Source organism: Lytechinus pictus, chromosome 3 (assembly GCF_037042905.1).
Source record: "Lytechinus pictus isolate F3 Inbred chromosome 3, Lp3.0, whole genome shotgun sequence".
Classification (NCBI taxonomy): domain Eukaryota; kingdom Metazoa; phylum Echinodermata; class Echinoidea; order Temnopleuroida; family Toxopneustidae; genus Lytechinus; species Lytechinus pictus.
Genome location: NC_087247.1, coordinates 21,697,147 through 21,711,786, shown reverse-complemented (window position 1 = coordinate 21,711,786; position 14,640 = coordinate 21,697,147).

Sequence of the window (14,640 nt, the reverse complement as noted above, 5' to 3'; positions counted from 1 at the left end):
CCAGTCATCACTTAGTCTAATCACCAGTTCATCTAACACCATTTCGTCTCATAAGCAGTTGGTCTAATATCCATTTTATTTTCATTCACTGGTCCAATGCGACGAAATGGCTATTGGACCAACTGATTATTAGACAAAATGGTGAGTGGAAGAAATGGCAATTAGACCATGTGGATAGTGGACGAACTGATGAAAGACCAAATGATAGTAGACGAGTTGGCAATTGGACGAATTGGCATTAGACAAAATGAAAATAAACCTCGCTACCGGTCTGACTTTGTCCTTTGTTAGATACATAATACAGGTAAAAAATTGTCTTCCTAGAGATGGAGAAGCATGTATACAGTATATAAAAATACTGAATTGAATTGCAAGATCTCTTTGATACACTTGATAGGCAAAAATTATCGTGCCTGTTAAACTTAAACCTGCCCTCCCCCCTGAAAAAATAGAAATATGAAAGTATGATGCACCAAAGGAATATTCAGACCAACGTAATCACAAGATGTACATGTAGGCCTACCAATTTACATGTACAAGAACTTGGTCAGGCCTCAAGATATCTTATAGTATAGGGCCTATTAACATGTATTTTCTGCATTCACACCGACCCGAAAAAGACCCTTTCGGGGCCTTTGCAATTACATGTACAAGCATGCAGAGTAGGGTTCAAACTTGCTGCTCAGCAGCCCATGGTGCCAACGCCCAATCCCTTCCTGAGCTGAGAAAGTTCAAATAACTTGCTTTTTAACTATCTGCGACCTTGGAAAGATCCCTTCGAACATTCTTATAACTTTGACAAAAACCTTCGGGAATATTACAAGTATTTTGCTTTGACTTTGGCAAAAATCCCTGGTATTTTCAACATTTGAGTCAGTCTGAATACGCCTAAAAGTTTCTATGAAAATAAGATACATATTAACTCAGATCATCAATGATTTTTTTTTGTTACTTCTAATTTTGTTGGATATCTGGCACCTAATAAATTACATATATTATTATTTATTATCATATTGTGCACTCAAGAAAAACATTGTAACAGCTTGGTGATAGTGATATTTCCATTCAAACTAGATGCTACCATGACAGAAATGATTTACATGTACATGTACATTCAAAAATATTTTACAAGTGCTTTGATCTTTACTTTCAGTTTAAAATGCAGACATGTTTTAATATATCCCAGAAAAATAGCAAAACAATTTTAATCCGACACTTTAAGCCTCTATGCATTGGAGATGTAGAAAACCTGTAGTACATGTAAATATGTAATGTACATGCACAAGATTTAGATGTACATGTAGTGCACAATATGCTACATACTGTACATGTACTGTATGGGTGATTTCACCTCCAATAGCCCAGATTCTACATGTAGGCATAGGTTGCAGCTACAATGTTGGCCCCATATGTCTTTGCTGTCATGCTACATGTATGTAAGCGATACATGGTCGGATCATGGAATAGCTCCATGGTTGGATGCAATGTGACTATGCATGTATAGTGAGAAGCAACTATCGCCTATCAGCTGTACCCTTGTCTTGCTTTTGTCATTTTTTCTTATAATTTATGGATATCAAGTGGCAATTCTTTGCATGAAAACTCTGCATAGCATCATGTACACCTAGCTGTAGGGTGATTGTTGTTTTGCACTGTTGTCTCACCGTATCAGATGTATTGCTCATGTTACAGCAAAGATGTACTATAGTAGTCTCCGCCTATACGGTTACATGTACAGGCTACCATGAAGTGGGCATTATTGCTCTGGCAAAGAGTATTGTTGAAATAGGCATATTTGGTATACACGCATGTACCTGCATTTGTTAAAGTACATGTATGCAAGTACGGTACATGTACATGTATATTGTAGGCACCATTTCTTTTCTAAACAGTTGAAAGCATACCAGGTACCAGGGAGTTGGGAGGAGAACTCCCTGCATGTACAACTACTCTTCATCCTGTTAACCACAGTGAATGCCTACATGTAAATGTATCAATCTACATGTAATTTCACTTGATACTTCTTCAAATTATTTACATGTATGTAATTAGACAATGTACATACAGTAACATGATGTAAGCCTAATGGATGTTCTTATCTGCATGTGAAATACTGTATAAAATGTTTGTGTATAGGCCTATGAATGTGATGGGAATACAGATCTTCGTAGATACCCTAGGTAGATACAAACACGTCCAAAATCAACAATGGAAATTCTGAAGATAGTAATAGGAAAAGGATTTGTTTAACACAATAAAAGTTGTTAAAAGACATTTTGATAAACGTAATGCTTCCTCAATATTTGGATCAGGCTACTAACGGGTAATATCGATTTCCAAATCTTGTTACCAGATATGTGCGATGCACATAAACAGTATTCAGGCCCATAGTTGTGATATCAGTTTTCACTACCTCACTCTGATCTTCCAATATTCTGAATTCTAATATAGAGATACAAATTTTTTTGTACCAGAACAAGTTGAATGTCACTCCATTTTCAAGAGCTTTCTACCCTAATTACAATGATGGTATGTTGTTATTCTTTTCTGACTTCATGAAAATTGTATGCATGCTGCTATTGCATGCAAATTGTTATGTGATATTTGTACTCTTTGAATGGATCAGGCACCAGGGACACTCCTATGATTGACTGTAAATACAAAACACTTTGTTTACCTCTGTCTGTGATATGGGATAACAGGTCTTTGGTCTTTATTGTACACACACTCGCAGTAGTCTACAAGCACAGACTCAATAGATAATTCAATTTAAAAAAAACCTTTGAGCCCAAACGAACTGGAGGGGTAATCAATTGTTTGTATACATGAGGATGGCTTTCAGCCCTATTGGAGGGCATTTAACTGTGAATCATTATAACCTCACAGTCCAGATACTGAGACAGATTGAACCATGGAGGGAGGAAGAAACAGGCATCATGCAGGCTGCATGCTAGACTACTGAAGATCACCTACACAACCTTCGTGTCTGTTTATTCACTTGTTTATTGATCTACCACTATGAATATTCATGTTGTAGGCCCTGAACCTTTCCTGATTATTGACATGGGGAGCAGGGAACCAAATTTTTAGTTGCGATAATACCAGAGTCAGTATGTATAAAGCCTCCTACAGTGTAGATCACTTCTCTCCCACTATTTTGCCCTGGCAAACAGGGAACAGGGGAACAGTCTGAACATGGTAAGAGCTCTGTACATGTTATGTACAGTGTAGGCCTGTGTAAAAAGGTACAGTTGGTGTGTGCCAGGCATAGGCATGTACATGTACATGTACAATGTTGCCTACATGTAGATATGTATAAATGGGCAAAGATTACAGGGACATAATTCTATGCAACATGTTTGGCATGTTGGAGGATTCAGTAATGTAACATATTGTATTTACCTGGTATGTATAATGCAGATTGCAATATTAAAAAAAAGAAGCGTGACAGGCTACTCACTGGGGGAAGGGCGAATCAATAGGAATGAAGGATATATAAAGGACACAGGTCATCCTGCATAATCAGTCAATCCAAGGTTATTATATGGCATGAGAGGAAGTCTAGAATGTCACAGTACACTACACTAAGAAAGAACAGAATACAAGCCCAATTATTGATTTCAAATTTGGAAGGCAAAGAAGAAATATAGTGTAAATGTGATATCATTTTGGGAATTACAGGACTTACCAATGCCGATAATATCTAGGCTAAATGTAATTACCGGTACTGAAAAACTGGTTTAACAACATGTACATGTACATTGTAGGCCCTAGCTTACATGTATACCCAACATTGTAAACTTTTGGCATTAACATGCCAAAAGTGTTTTATAAAACAAACAACACAACCGATACATGAAGAAAAAAAAGATATGGACATCCACTGTACATGTTTAAATATCACAACTCGAATACAGTGGTGCTCAAAAGTTAGTGAATCCCACCAGAAAATGAACATTTAAAGTATTCAAGTTCTGCCAAGTAGATATTTGATTGTGAAGTCAGGTGATGAAATATTATTACCTTCAATAAAGTTTGTTTATCTGGGCAGGGCTCACCGAACTTTGTAGTGTTGTTGTCTATGACATCGTTCTAATTATGCTTTCTAAAACTAGTTTTCAGGAAACCAGTTAGGAAGATCGCTTTGCTAGCGTTCCCATTTGAATGATTTGATCACACGAAAGTGGTTTTCAAAATCATTTCATGTAAAGCAATCTTGTTACTATGGAAACGCTCTCAGTGGGGTCACACGTTTCGCGCGAAATTCAAAACCACAGCATAGGCATTCTACACCTGTCGTGTGGAGTACCGTGCTCAAAATGTGCGAAGATCGCTTTCCAAAGAACAGTTGTGTCCTCACTAAGGCTCACTTACACTAAAACCAGTTTAACGAGGCAAAGCGATCTTAAAAACTACATCGCGAGGTGGTTTTATGAACCGGTTTGGAATATTGCTTCCAAGATTGCTTCAACCCTTCGGGCTATTCCACGGTTACTCACGTTACATTTGGAGACACCTTGACTCATACTTAGTGCTGTAACTCCATTATTATTGATAGGAACTAAACATCTCTTTATCACAACAAAGTACACAGTCTGACTATCCTTTGTATAAAAACAAAACTTGGGAAATTTTATTATGCTCCTGGCAAATCTTTGGAATGTGTCGGTTACTCACGTTACATGATTTGGACATGCTTAAAATGAAAAGTCAACATAAGTGAAAAGTCTCCTCATACAAGGCTTTTATGAAAGTTGTTTATATCCATTTCAAAGAAGTATATTAGGGAGACAAACTTTGTACATAATTGAAAAAATAAAGAACACATGGTTTTTACTTGGGGTGCAGATAATATGGTTACGGTTACTCACATTACATTTTGTCCATGTATGGTTTAATAACAACACAAATGTCATTAAAAATTCAATAATGCGTGTAAAATTCATTGCTAGGAACATCAAAAAGAGATTTTATACAAAAAATTTGAACAATTGGAGCTTTATTAGGGATTAAGAGGGAAAAGTATGATTTTGCTTACTAATTATGTATAAATTAGCATTATTGCTTAATACCAATTTGCATGAAATAAATTACTGATAGTATTGTAGATTATGTCCAAGACAACCTGCGTGCAAATTTTCGGCGTGATCGTGCGGCCAAAGGCCGAGATCTCAAGGGGGGCCTAGGAGGCCCCCCACCCCCCCCCCCCCCCCCGGGCCATATTAACTCCCAAAATACCCCAGCCTAGATAGGGTTACAGGTAAGGACATTCAATGTGTTGTTCGAACACTCTTTAAAGTTTGGTTAATCGAAACCAAGTCTTACTAATGCACTCTCGCATTGTGAATACTTCTACTAATATTCAATTTTTTGTGTGATTGTATGACCACTGATATTTTGATGAACAAAGAGTCACATCAAAGAGGTGTACCCTCATTTTGCTTTTATTAATCAAAAATAACTTCACAACTCACCATGAGACTTAAAACTTGACATCCCACAGAAAATTTTACCTAACTGCATAATTTTTACTGGTTACTCACATTACATGATGGTTACTCACGTTACAAAGTTACTCACATTACAGTTTTTCTTCATCATTTTTATAAAAAATTGTTCTTTTTTAATGATTTTGTTAGTCATCACTGTGTCAAAGATTGTTTGAAGGAAGAGAATTTAAAATCCCACCAATTAACTGTGCAGAATTTTTCTCTCAGAAAACAAAGTCAGTTTTTTCGGTTACTCACGTTACATCACCTGAGCAGGTTGCAATATTCATTTTTGAATGAGTACTACAAATTTACTTGAAAAGCTGTTGTGTATTTTAGGTAATTTTACTCTTCTAAACTTCAGAAATATATAAAGTGGTATGTTGTTGCAATAACAAAATGGTAATAAGGCATATTTCATTTTTCACTATTTTTCTTGTATTTTGGTACAGAATGGAAGACACAAATTTTGACCATTTTTTTCCAAAGTATACATATGAAAATAAACTTTTTATTTCTTGTTCCTGAAACTATCAAGCATGAAGGACTTAAAGTATTAAAAAATTCAAGAAAATATTGAATTTGAATTTTTAAGCTCATGTCCATCAACCTGTGGAATTGCCCATTCTCATTAAACGTTAAACTAGCTTCCATTAAACTAGTTTTAGGAAGGTAGTGAGAACGGTGTCTATATTCAACACTAAGCATGAAGGAGTGCATTTTGGCATTTGGGGTTTAGTAACTTTTGAAGTTTGAACACAACTATATCAGGCCTATAAATGCATGTACATTAGGTCTACAGGGCCAGTGAATTTCAAAGTTTGACAAATTTGTAGTCTGATGTGACCAATAGAAATGATTTTGTCAGGGCCCACAATTAATATTCAGTTATTTCAATATTTTCCTCTATATTTTGGATAATTGAATTATCAAATTTCAATTTGGGCCATTAAAAAGGACAAGTCCACCCCAACAAAAAGTTGATTTGAATAAAAAGAGAAAAATCCAACAAGCATAACACTGAAAATTTCATCAAAAACGGATGTAAAATAAAAAAGTTATGACATTTTAAAGTTTCGCTTAATTTCACAAAACAGTTATATGCACATCCTCGCTGGTATGCAAATGAGGAGACTATGACGTCATCCACTCACTATTTCTTTTGTATTTTGTCATATGACATATGACATATTCTAATTTTCTCCTCATTGTCAAGTGGTACAACGATTAATTCCTCCCTGAACATGTGGAATTAGTATTGTTTAATACTATATGGTTCAGTCAAGTTGGTCCTTAATGTCAAATCTATAAAAAATGAAATATTGTATAATTCAAACAATAAAAAACAAAAGAAGTAGTGAGTGATGGACATCATCAACTGACTCACCTAGTTGTGCATATTATATCACTGTTTTGTGAAAAATAAGCGAAACTTTAAAATGGCATAACTTTCTTATTTTACATCCCATTTTGATGAAATTTTCAGCACTATGCTAGTTTGATTTTTGATTTTTCTCTATTTATTCAAGTCAGCATTTTCCTGGGGTGGACTTGACCTTTAAAGATGATTGGTTGACTACATGTACATTCCTGTAGGATCAATGGGAAAAATTGTTGAGCTCAACCAATGTTAAATATGAAAAGAAAAAATTAATATGATTAGAATGAATTATTGTATCATTCCCCCCTTCAGTGTGTTCCAGTTCAAAACAATCACTACATCTGACCTGCATACAGTGTCGGCCTAAATTGCACACTGGGAGTGGTTTTTACCTGTGCATCCATTTGTGTTGTTTTGTCCACAACCACATTGTACAAGAAAAAGAACTGATTCAAATACTTCATCGTGCAGTCACAATGAGTCATATTTACCTGCCAAATTAGTTTGTCAATAAGGGATATGAACAGGCCCATACATTTCGAACATTCCAGAAATGTAGAGATTACAACAATAAAATAAACCAACATGGCACAAAAATAAAAAGTCTGGAATACAGTGGCCCATTTTTTCGAAAAAGGCCCATACATTTCGAACATTTCAGAATTGTAGAGATCACAATAATAGAATAAAGGGGCCTGTGTCTCGAAATCATAATAACTTCTTGACTAAATCAGAGATAGTGACCTACATGTACATGTCCCGTAACTGTTTCACGAAGCCCTCTTTGCCAAGTTCCGGGACAACACCTGACTTATAAGGTATTTATGACATCCTGACCTTGTCATAACATTTTTTGTAATGATGTAGTGCCATCATGTGGGTAAACTATGAAACTTGCAAAGTGTCCCAAAAATTTGAAATTATAATCTTACAACATAACATGCCATAAAAAGTTCAAATTACATTGCAAAACAAGTGGGCTAGATCATTCAATATTGTTATGTGCACACAGAAGTTTGAGATTGATAAAATGCCACAAAACCATTTATTTAGAAATACGTGTAGTAAAATTACTATCAGCAGCTACTTTTATACATATCTCTAAAAAATGAAATGTTAAATCAACCTTTTCCAAATGTTTTTGTGACAACCTTTTCCAAATGTCATATCCAACGTTGCATTTAAAGCTAAATCGAACAACTTGAATCGAACCATTAAAATGGTTGTAAATGCTACATTTAGATAAGGCTGTCAATCGAGTGTGGAATTTGTTAAATCAATATATTTTGGTGTCTACAGAAAAAAATAATTATTGTTGTACTATTTTGATTGTTTGGAGTCATATAACGCTTATAATTATCATTATTTTACTAAAAATACCTCCACGGTTTACTTCTGTGATCTACATGTAGGAAAATGTGATACATGTCAGGGGTACCTATCTCAACATCCACATAGTCATGGAATTATTAATGAATTATTATCATAAATAGTTTTAATGCTCTAGACTCTAAGTAGGTTTATGTATGATGCATATTTTGCCTCTTCTAAATTTCATTATTCTTATAAAACATGTACATGTATTTCCCAATTCATCACAATAATTGCAATTTTATAATGGTTTTACTTTTTGAAAAATGCAATTTTGTGACTAAGGCTATGTCTCGTCTGGTCTTTCTGCCGATAGTATCGATATCAAGTTAGTTAGTTCTTTAGTTAAGAAGCCTTTCGTGAAGCGGGTTTAGTATTAAGATTGAAGCTACAATGGATCACTGTGATTGGGAGATATAACTTTCCATGATTTTTAGAAAAAGGCCCCAGGCCTACATGTACCTCATAATGTTGCAAGTGCCTACAGCTAAAGAGCACTTTAAAATCACTTTTACTTTGATGAATAAAACATAAATTTTGAATGTACATCAGGCAAAGAGGTACACTCAAACCGCAAAAAATAAAAAATAAATTGGCAAGGGTGCAGGAAGCAAGGGGGATGGGGCTTGGCAAAATGCGTTTAAAAAGAAACATAAACAAGAAGATAAAGGTACATGTATATGATTTCTCAACTGGCTTTCTACAGGAAACTTTCAACAGAGTTGTAGCTTTCCAAAGGCTGTAAAGGAAACCTGTGAAAAAGCCAAAGCCATAGTAAAGTTCTATCGCCTCTAGATGGCCCGAAGTCACAAAGGTGGTTTTTATTTAAAAACCATCAGTTGAACCCATGGTTTATACAGATTTCCTGTATAAATTACGCATTTACCGCTTACATTATAAAATGTCCAATGCTGATGCGCGTTTTTATCACAGTGCGCCAAATTGATGCCTGTTGCCATGGTTAAGTATGCAATTTTATTCATGAGTCCACTGTTTGAATAGTGCTGTGGAGTCATTAATTCAAACAGTATCTAATAAGGTACCTAGTGACATGCAGTGGCTCAAACTGCCTCCCAACTGGCACAATGGCACATGGTGGCGCGATATCGCAAAAAATTGAATTTGGCGATGTTATGCGCCACCAAGCACCAGTCGGAAGGCAGTTTGAGCCACTGCATTCCACTAGGCACCTTATTGGCGACACTAGGCGCCACAGCCGCTTTGCATTGGCGTGAACTTTAATGATTACCTGACATGACTTTGAATATGTGCAGACTTTGCATGGTCATTGACTCTTGAATCCAATCAGATCTCCATCATGATTATAAATGTCTCCTCAAATAAATGTCTCATGTGTCTATGTTCAATGTAATTTTGATATTTTTGTTCTTGCTCTTCTCTTACCTTTGCTCGATAAGCGTAAGCTTTTGAAGGTGCAAACCGTTTTTTTCTAATCATGTTCATAACAAACAGATCTTACTGTACGATTTAAGTTCTTGTGAGAACAAAACTGAAAAGAATGGATTCCTGCCTCCAGCAAGCGTGGTCCAAGGCCCAGAAATTATCTCTTCCCTTAATATAACAAATGGGAAAAAAAGTAAAAGGTAACTTTCCTTTTACCATATTGATTTTAGAAAGTGGAGGGGCAATAACTGTTTGATTGAAAATAGAAAAGGAAATTAAACCTGTTGACAATGGAAATTCCTACTTTGAATGATAGGCCTACATGTGTATGTACTTCTTTTATTGTTGGTGTGGTTGGGTTTAAAGTTATCAGACCTACATATTAACACTCGCTTTCCACTTTAAGGTCATGTTATTGTAGATGAGCATGTTTATTTCTGGTTTTGATCTGTCACATGACAGAAAATTAAAGGAATACCTTTAAAATGTTTTATCACAATGAGTCATTCTCATTACAAAAACAGAGATGTAGAAGTATGTATGAGTCACAAGGTAAATTCCTTCATGACTGAAACCTGACAGAGTACACTATGCATGTATAATGATTATAATAATATAATCAAATAATCTCAGACTCATCTAGTTTTCAAAATTTACTGTGTACAAGACAGATCAAGAAGCGGTACTAGTAATTCCACCAACATTGAAAGTGGGCAAGTTGACTCCCTAAATTTGTGACACATTTTGCACGAATGCTCATATTGAATTATAGTGGAATCCCATTCCTACTCTGCCACCCATATGCACAAATTTTATTGTTTTTTTTTTTTAAGAAAAAAAATCAAAATAACAAGTGTCGCTAAGGCGAGCACATAATACGCCCACCTGTAACGCGAAAAATAGAGTTATTGGTCAAGCAAGAAAACTATCCAAAGTGGAAGGTGGTGACTTCACCTTTGACTTTCTGACCTCAAAATCAATTGCTGGGATCTACATGTATGCTAGTACCATACACATCAAATTATGAGCCTACATGTACATGTAGGTTAAGTTCAACTAAAGTTATCGCGTTAACAAGGACTTCAGAAGGGTAAGATTCTTACCGTAAGATCACTAAGATGGAAACATGTCACTGCGATCTTGACCTTTGTCCTTTTGACCTCAAAATCAAAAGAATTGCTGAGATTTATGCTAGTATCATAAACCAAATTATGAGCGTAGGTTAAGTTAAACTGAAGTTATCGCGTTTACAAAAGACTGCAGAAGGGTTAGATGAAAACATGTCAGTGTAACCTTGAACTTTGACCTTTTGACCTCAAAATCAATAGGCTTCCTGGGTTCCATGCTAGTATTATACACACCAAATTATATGAGCCTTGATTAAGTTAAACTGAAGTTATCGCGTTTACAAAGACTGCAGAAAGGTAAGATGAAAACATGTCAGTGTAACCTTGACCTTTGACCTTTTGACCTCAAAATCAAAAGAATTGCTGAGATTAATGCTAGTATCATAGTCATACACACCAAATTATATGAGCGTAGGTTAAGTTAAACTGAAGTTATCGCGTTTACAAAGACTGCAGAAGGGTAAGATGAAAACATGTCAGTGTAACCTTGACCTTTGACCTTTTGACCTCAAAATCAATAGGCTTCCTGGGATCCATGCTACAGGTAGTATTATATACACCAAATTATATGAGCCTAGGTTAAGTTAAACTAAAGTTATCGCGTTAACAAGGACTTCAGAAGGGTAAGATCACTAAGATCTGGAAACAGGTCACTGTGATCTTGACCTTTGTCCTTTTGACCTCAAAATCAAAATAATTGCTGATATTTATGCTAGTATCATACACACCAAATTATGAGCGTAGGTTAATTAAGTTAAACTGAAGTTATCGCATTTACAAAGACTGCAGAAGGGTTAGATGAAAACATGTCAGTGTAACCTTGAACTTTGACCTTTTGACCTCAAAATCAATAGGCTTCCTGGGATCCATGCTAGTATTATACATACCAAATTATATGAGCCTTGATTAAGTTAAACTGAAGTTATCGCGTTTACAAAGACTGCAGAAAGGTAAGATGAAAACATGTCAGTGTAACCTTGACCTTTGACCTCAAAATCAAAAGAATTGCTGAGATTTATGCTAGTATCATACACACCAAATTATATGAGCGTAGGTTAAGTTAAACTGAAGTTATCGCGTTTACAAAGACTGCAGAAAGGTTAGATGAAAACATGTCAGTGTAACCTTGACCTTTGACCGTTTGACCTCAAAATTGATAGGCTTCCTGGGATCCAAGCTAGTATCATACACACCAAATTATATGGGCCTAGATTAAATTAAACTGAAGTTATCGCATTTACAAGGACTTAAGAGGGTAAGATGAAAATATGTCACTGTGACCTTGACCTTTGGACCTCAAAATCAATCTAGGCTTCCTGGGATCCATGCTAGTATCATAGTCATACACACCAAATCATATGAGCCTAGATTACATGTAAGTCAAATTGAAGTATCGCGTTTACAAGGAAAAGTAAACGGACGGACAGACAGACGGACGGACGGACACCGAGCATGATACCATAATTCGTCCCGTATAGGACGGGCGTATAAAAAAAGAAAAGTAAAAGAATAGCAAATAGGTTCAAGTCTGGAACAAGATCAGGCAAATAATACAAAAACATTAATATTATCTGAATCAATTTTAATTACAATCAATATTTATTACAATAAATAATTCCATTAACAGGTGCTTCCACACCAAAAATGGTAGAAAATACGACTGGACACAATATTGATTCATGTATTGTAGTTTCCTACCAAATTGGTAATCAAATTTTTCAACCAGCCATACGTACATGTACAAGTAACTTTCTCTTTCCTTGCCCCATTTCTTTCAAACTTAAATTACCATAGTATTTTTTGTTTGGTTTTTCTCATTTAACACATAAATCATTACATTCAGTTTATATTCTCTTTCCAGCAGGTAAAAAAATGATTCTCTTTTAAATTTTACAGGACTACTTTCACAACATACAATCTGGAACATTGGATAAGCTTTCGCATTGCAGTGAATGGGGATTTTGTGAGGCTCTTATTTAATTTCCCAGGGCTATTTTTAGCATTGACATAAATTTGGCCCAAGGACTTTGTATGTCATTTTCACTTTTTTAATACCCGTTCAATAAGTTGCTGTGGATCAGTGTGAATGAAAAAGTTTGCAGACTTTGAAGTTTAAACCATGGTTTACGGGATTCAAATCCCAACTCAGCTGTTAGTACATGAATTACAGTAAGACTAATGTCAGCATGGTTGAAGTGAGTTTGGTTCCCCCATTTACAATTTTAGTACAAAGAGTCCTGATCAGAGCAACACTGCTGAACATCCAGTTTTCACAAATGACTGCAATGACCCACCACTACACATGTGGCTGAGACATTTGTCTGCAACAATCTTTTTATCTCTCCATTTTTTTTTCAAAAGGAGCAAATTTATTATATTTTCCCAAGGAAATAGAAAAAAAATAATCAGGAACAAAAATAATGTAAAGTCTATCTACTGTACATACAAAATACGTTATATATAGTCAAGTATTGTACATGTATTACCGGACACTACTGTATCATGAATCCACACACGCATATTAAAACAATTTTGTACAGTAAGACTTCCGCAGTTCGATTTCACGGAGCAATAAATAGAACAAGATTGCAAAATCAAGGTGAAAAAATAAAACTTTTACCTTATTTATAGCTTGATATATTTTCTGACGGAAATATGATGTAGGCCTGATTTGCCGAATTTCAATCTCGTCCACTCGGGCTTCGATCGAGGTGTATAAATAATAATAATAATACTTCTCTTATATAGCGCTTTATAATGAAGGAAACAAAATACACATACTGCAAACAAAGAAAATAGACTTGTGAATTACAGAATAACTTAATATCTAAGCTTACAATTACCTATAAAATAATTACCTACATGTATACTACACCTAGTTATGAGTTTCGGAAAAGATGGGTTTTGACTTTTGAGTAAATTGTGGGTGATCGTCGACGGCTAGTTCTCAAGGTACCTGTGCGCAAGGTTTATTAGAGCCGTCGACGATTGACAGCGCATCGATAGGACTTGATGAGTGTCACGATACGAACAAGCATAATATTGGAAAGTGCCATGGGGCATGGAACATATGCAGTTCAAAGAAAAAAATAAAATTAGTTAGCAAACACAAATTTATTTTAATAAGATGCAAATAAAAAAGAATTTTACTCAGGATGATATACATGTATGAAAAAAAATCACACCAATTCTTTCTTACATCATTATATAGTTAAGAATATCTTTACCCACTCGGAATCATGATGATGTAATTTGTCACGCACAAAAATATTTTTTTCTTGGAGGGGTATGCAGCAAGTGCGATGCAAAGAAAACGGTTGGTAAATATAAAATAATTTATCATATTCATAATTTTCATATTTTGAATAGCAAGTGCACAGTTTTTATTGTATTTCCTCTAACAAGTAACAAGTTAGGCCCTACATGTAGGCTAGATGAAAGCACTGAAATAAAGGTGTCCGGCAATAGAATACACTACGAATGGCAAATGCCATGCCCATGGATGGCGAAAGTGACAATGAGTTTTGGCAGATGGTTTTGTTCTAATCTTGGGTCTTCATTAACATTTGTAACTCATGTTTATGGATGTTAATGGCCCAGGGCCAGGCCGTAGGCATGTTGTGGCATGATAACCTAGCATTACTTTTAGTTTTAAGTGCCATTAAATTTCTGATGCAATATATTTCTTGTCCAGCCAGCAGTGCAGCCGGCAGTGCAGTACTACTTGAGCTGCCAAAATACACAGTAGACCAGGGGCCGATTGCACGAAAGGGTCTTTGCAAGGACCGTCTTTCGTGTCGCCCATCTTTTATGATACGCCATGTGAAACGCATTTCAAATAAATTATCTGCAAATATATTTTATTTGT